Source organism: Hordeum vulgare, chromosome 1H, assembly GCF_904849725.1.
Source record: "Hordeum vulgare subsp. vulgare chromosome 1H, MorexV3_pseudomolecules_assembly, whole genome shotgun sequence".
Taxonomy (NCBI): Eukaryota; Viridiplantae; Streptophyta; class Magnoliopsida; order Poales; family Poaceae; genus Hordeum; species Hordeum vulgare.
The window spans coordinates 85,197,492-85,203,327 of NC_058518.1; positions in this window are offsets into that span (position 1 = coordinate 85,197,492).

A 5,836-nucleotide genomic window follows, 5' to 3' on the forward strand; every position below is an offset into this window, starting at 1 on the left:
CAAAAGCCCTATTGTGAAGGGAAAATCATTTCTAATCGAGCCGGGCTCCTGTAGGGAGTACTATGACGTCCATGCTAAGATTGACGAGGACGCCTGCGTGCTTTCTCGCCGACGCTATCTTTGAAGTGTCGTGTGGGTTTTTTTTTTGTGCTGCTCAACGGTTGTGATGGTTTTTGTCCGGTTCTTCATAATTAACTGGGGAATTTGGTTTTCTCATGGTTTTTCCTAATTAACCGAGCAACTCTTTTTTTTTTCTTAATGAATGCAGGATAACTGCTATTTCAAATAGAAAAAATTGGAGATTGTATTTCTTCTAAACATATTTATTGATTTTTGGTATTGATGTATAAAAATACTAAATATTATTATTTTAATATTTCCCAACACAGTCCAAAATAATTCAAGGATAATAGAAAATCATGGTAGTTTTCAAAAGAATTCTCAAAATTTATGAAATATTGATTTTACTGGTTAATTGTTTTAATAATTACATTGACTTTAGAAAAACAAAAATTTAAATTATTTTGGATATATTTCAATCTATTTCATTTTCATTTCAAGAAGTCATATTTTTCATTAATTTTTTTTTCAGTTTTTCAGTAACTTCTCATGAGTTTAAAAAGTGGTATTTCAGGTATTTCAGGAAAAAACAGCTTATGTTGTACTCCCTCCATCCCATAACATAAGGGCATTTTCCAAGCTAACATAGCTTGCAAAACGTTCTTATATTATGGGACGAAGGGAGTATGTCCTTAAAGTTTCGAATACCTATATTACCCATACAAATTTCAGTTATTTTTCATTGACTTTAGTTAATTTTAGAGTTTCATTTCAATAAAGTTCCACAAGTTTAGAACAATATCACAACTTGTATTTTGCTGAATCGGTCAATTTTCATCAAATCGGATGAATTTTAGAACCTAATGACGAGAATCATTTTGCAAATTAAAATAAATGCAATTCTTCAAGAAAGATTTCAATCAATTCCAGTTTCCTTTTCGTAAAATTACTCAAGTTTTGTCTCACCAATTTCATAACAATTTCGTTTATTACAATGTCAAATGTTTCAAAACCAGATAGCAAGTGTTGTTTCACAAATTGCACAACAATTTGGATTCTTTCATCAAATTTCACTCAAACTAAAAATTATCCAACCAATTTAAAATATTTCAATCATTTCCTTCTCATCTCAATAAATATCAGAAATAAACCATTCACATTTTTCATAGTTTTGAATAGAAAATTTTCAACAATTTTCGGAGATTGATGAATGTTTCAACAAAACCATCCAAGAATGATCCACAAACACCACAAATGTTTGAATACCACACTGGCACCTATTGCCCCGCGCACCTCAACAATCGCCTCCTGCTCTCGATGTAGCTCCTCTTATCGCACACACTCCTCCTAGGGGTTGAGTGTGGTTGTGGAGCTCGTCGTGGAGGCTGGATGTTGACCAACTCGACTGATGGTCGTTGGAGACTGAGCGATATTAAACTAGATGTTGTGTTGCCATTCAAACGACAAAACGAGGCGCTGCCATTTCTTTTGGCTCCACTTCCCAGGACCATATCGTTCCCCCGTTTCCCACCATGAGGATAAGGGACAGTGCTCCACGGTCGTCTTGCCATGCACCTCTAGCCTCTACCTAATGATTTGTCACCTTTACCAGTGGTGTGTATTATATAGAGATATTATGATGCATGCTCTTATTTATAGCTGCATGAGAAGTGAAAGGATCGATATGGTTGATTAGAGGGGGGTGAATAGGCAACTACCAATTTTTAGCTATTCTTAAAAAAGTAGGGTTAGCAACATAAATGTTCTCTAAAATGACAACTAGGTGAGCAACCTATATGATGCTACCAACTATAATTGCTAAGGCAAGTAAGAAATACTCTACAACAATAACATACACAATGTAAAGGTTAGAGATAACCACAAGTGGAACCCATGAAGACAAGGATGTGTTACCGAAGTTCCTTCCCTTTGACAGGAAGTACGTCTTCGTTGGAGCGGTGTGAAGGCAGAATGCTCCCAATAAGCCACTAGGGCCACCGTATTCTCCTCACGCCCTCACACAATGCAAGGTGCCGTGATTCCACTATAGGTGCCCTTGAAAGCGACGACCGAACCTTTACAAACAAGGTTGGGGCTATCTCCACACAAAGCTTGGAGGCTCCCAACAAGACCACTGAGCTTCACCACAATGGAATGTGGCTCCGAGGTGACCTCAACCGTCTAGGGTGCTCAAACACCCAAGAGTAACAAGATCCGCAAGGGATTAGTGGGGGTAATCAAATTTCTCTTGGTGGAAGTGTAGATCTAGGCCTTCTCAACCAATCCCTAGAAAATCAACAAGTTTGATTGGTTAGGGAGAGAGATCGGGCACATATGATCTTAGGGAGCAACAATGGAGTCTTGGAGGGTCAAAGGTAGGATTTGTGAGGTAGGTGAACCCTTTATATAGAGGGGGAACAAAATGAACCGTTATCCTCACTGTCAGCACGTTCCTGGCGGTACTACCGCTTGGGCGCAGCGGTACTACCGCCAAGACGAAAGCGGTAATTCCGCAAGCCCCAGCGGTACTACCGCGAGGAGCTGGCAGTACTACCGCTAGGCTGACAAAAATCCACGATAGTAAAAAATACTACTACCGAGACTACCACCGCTGGAAAAGTATTTGCAAAATGTTCGACAAAGTACAACCGCTCAGAGAGGGATGTACTACCGTCCCTAGCGGTACTACCGCAAGCCCCAGCGGTACTACCGCCATGAGCTGGTGGTACTACCGCAAGCCCCAGCGGTACTACCGCTAGACTTTCTGCAAAGCTGAGAGAGACTAAGCGGATGCTCCATTGCCGCAAAGAGAAAGTGGTGGAAATAAAAATGTGCGCGCGAGATAGTTGATTCCACCCAAACCTTTCTGGCGCGAACCCCCTCTTAATAGTACGGCTTTCCTACTACTCAACACTAACAAAGATAATCGTAGGAAACACTGTGCTCCAATAACACCGAGGGGCGATGAGCCATCTTGTGCTTTGTTGTGTATTATCTGAAATGCTCAACGCACACGATTAGTCCGCAGAGGTGCTTTCATCAATCGCCAAAACTACTTAGAACAAAATATGCCCTAACAATCTCCCCTTTTTGGTGGATTGATGACAACACCAGATTTGCCAAAACATATAATAATGAAAACATAGACATGTGAGCATAAAGATAATAGCACAATATGAATGATCTCACATGCAAAGTACCGAGAGAGACTTTAGAGATAATATAGGGATAGCATATGTCTCACACCATATGATGAAGAGTCCTCACACACATAATAAGATATCCAACAGATTTAAACCAACCTAGTTCAGAAATGAAAGACTCAAACACGAACAAAAACACCAAAGGAAAATCACAAATCCCTAACACTCTCTCCCCCTTTGGCATTAGTCCACCAAAAAGGCAGAGAGAACGAACGTGAACACAAGTGGTGGCTCATGCATCCACATCCTCATCAGACACATCCGTAGCGTCCTCATCATCCTCATCATCCTCCTGCTCCTCCTCGTGACCAGACCCTACTGCAGCTTCTTCGTACTCAGAACCAACCCACTGGTAGTCTCTGGCCTGCATCCAGGCAGCCTCTGGAGTGATGACATCCTCAGAACCACTAGAGACGTGCAATCAAGCGTCCTCAGCAGGCGCTTGTTCTGCTGACGGTTCTCCTTCTGAGCCACATGAGTCTGATATTGTCCTTTTTCCTGCATGCAGAACAACGTCTTCATCTCGTCCTGCAGGGACCCCATTTGTGCCTTTAGCTTCTTAGCCCAAGATGGCTCAGCAGAAGAACGGGTCTGGGAAGCAGGGCCGCCCTGAGCCCGAGCAGCATCAGTCTCCTCCTCAGCCTCCATGTGAGAAGTAGAATGGGAAGAGGAGGTTTTGGTCCACTTCTCTTTCTACCGTAGTTTGATGGGATCATGGCTGATGAGCTCTATGGCTGCAGGAAAGGCTATAACACGGAAGGTCTCAGCCCACTTGGTCTTGATGTAGTAGTACAAGTAGGGCCCATAGATGGGGACCGTGCGGTTGTAGGTGGCCATCTAAAGCTCGCAGAACATCACATTTGCCACATCTAGTGGCCCATTTGACTTTTCCAGTCCTTCTTAACACATCAGGAGCATGTCCACCAGATAGGAGTGAACTTTGTATTTGTTACCAACCCGAGGAAATAATGTATTGCGGAAGACCCGATGCATGATATCCAAAAAAGGATAGAGCACACCCTTCCTGACATAGAATGGCTGCAGCTTGTCCTTGGGGGTGGTATCAGGGTTGTGATGAGGGCGCAGGCCAAGGGAATTATGCAGTCCAATGTACTTGATCCCCAAAAGATTCATGAACTCAGACCAAGAGCCATGTAACATCTCACCATGAGACATCCAAGACAGAGAGAGGTTCGCATCATTCTCGAAGAAGACAGTGGTATAGAACTAAGCTACTACCTCTGCATCAAAGTCGCAGTGAAAGGTGATGATGTCCTCAATACCAAGCTGCTCAATCATACGCAGGGCCTGATACGTCTCCAACGCATCTATAATTTTTGATGGTTTCATGCTATTAGCTTGTCAAACTTTGGATGCTTTGCATGCCTTTTATATATTTTTGGGGACTAACTTATTAACTCAGTGCCAAGTGCCAGTTCCTTTTTTTCCATGTTTTTGACCCCTTTCAGAGGAGGATTTTCAACAGAGTCCAAACGGAATGGAACTGCCAAAAAGATTTTTTCCGGAACATAAAAAGATCGGAGGGCCGGAGAATCACGGCAGGGGGCCACCACGGACCCCACAAGCCCTCATGGCGCGGTCAGGGGGGGCCCGTGGCCCCCTAGCTTGTGGGATTCCTGAGGCTCCATTGCCCTAGGTTTTGCGCCTATATATTCCCTAAAAATCCAAAAAAAATCAGGAGATCATCGAAAGTACTTCTCCGCCGCTGCAAGCTTTTGTTTCCGCAAGATCCCATCTGGGGCACGTTCTGGTGCCCTGCCGGAGGGGGATTCGAATACGGAGGGCTTCTTCATCAACACCATGACCTCTCTGATGATGCGTGAGTAGTTCACCATAGACCTACGGGTCCATACCTAGTAACTAGATGGCTTCTTTTCTCTCTTGGATCTTCAATACAAAGTTCTCCATGATCTTCATGGAGATCTATCCGATGTAATCTTCTTTTGCGGTGTGTTTGTCGAGTTCCGATGAATTGTGGATTTATGATCAGATTATCTATGAATCTTATTTGAGTTTCTTCTGATCTCTCTTATGCATGATTTAATATCCTTGTAATTCTCTTCGAGTTGTGGGTTTTGTTTGGCCAACTAGATCTACGATTCTTGCAATGGGAGAAGTGCTTGGTTTTGGGTTCATACCGTGCGGTGACCTCACCCACTGACAGAAGGGGTAGCGAGGCATGGATCATGTTGTTGCCATCAAGGGTAAAAAGATGGGGTTTTCATCATTGGTTTGAGATTATCCCTTTACATCATGTCATATTGCTTAAGGCGTTACTCTGTTTGTCATGACCTAATACACTAGATGCATGGTGGATAGCGGTCGATGTGTGGAGTAATAGTAGTAGATGCAGAAAGTATCGGTCTACTTGTCTCGGACGTGATGCATATATGTATGATCATTGCCTTAGATATCGTCATGACTTTGCGCGGTTCTATCAATTGCTCGACAGTAATTTGTTCACCCACCGTGATATTTGCTATTTTGAGAGAAGCCTCTAGTGAACACTATGGCCCCCGGGTCTACTCCACACCATATTTTCAGCCTTACAC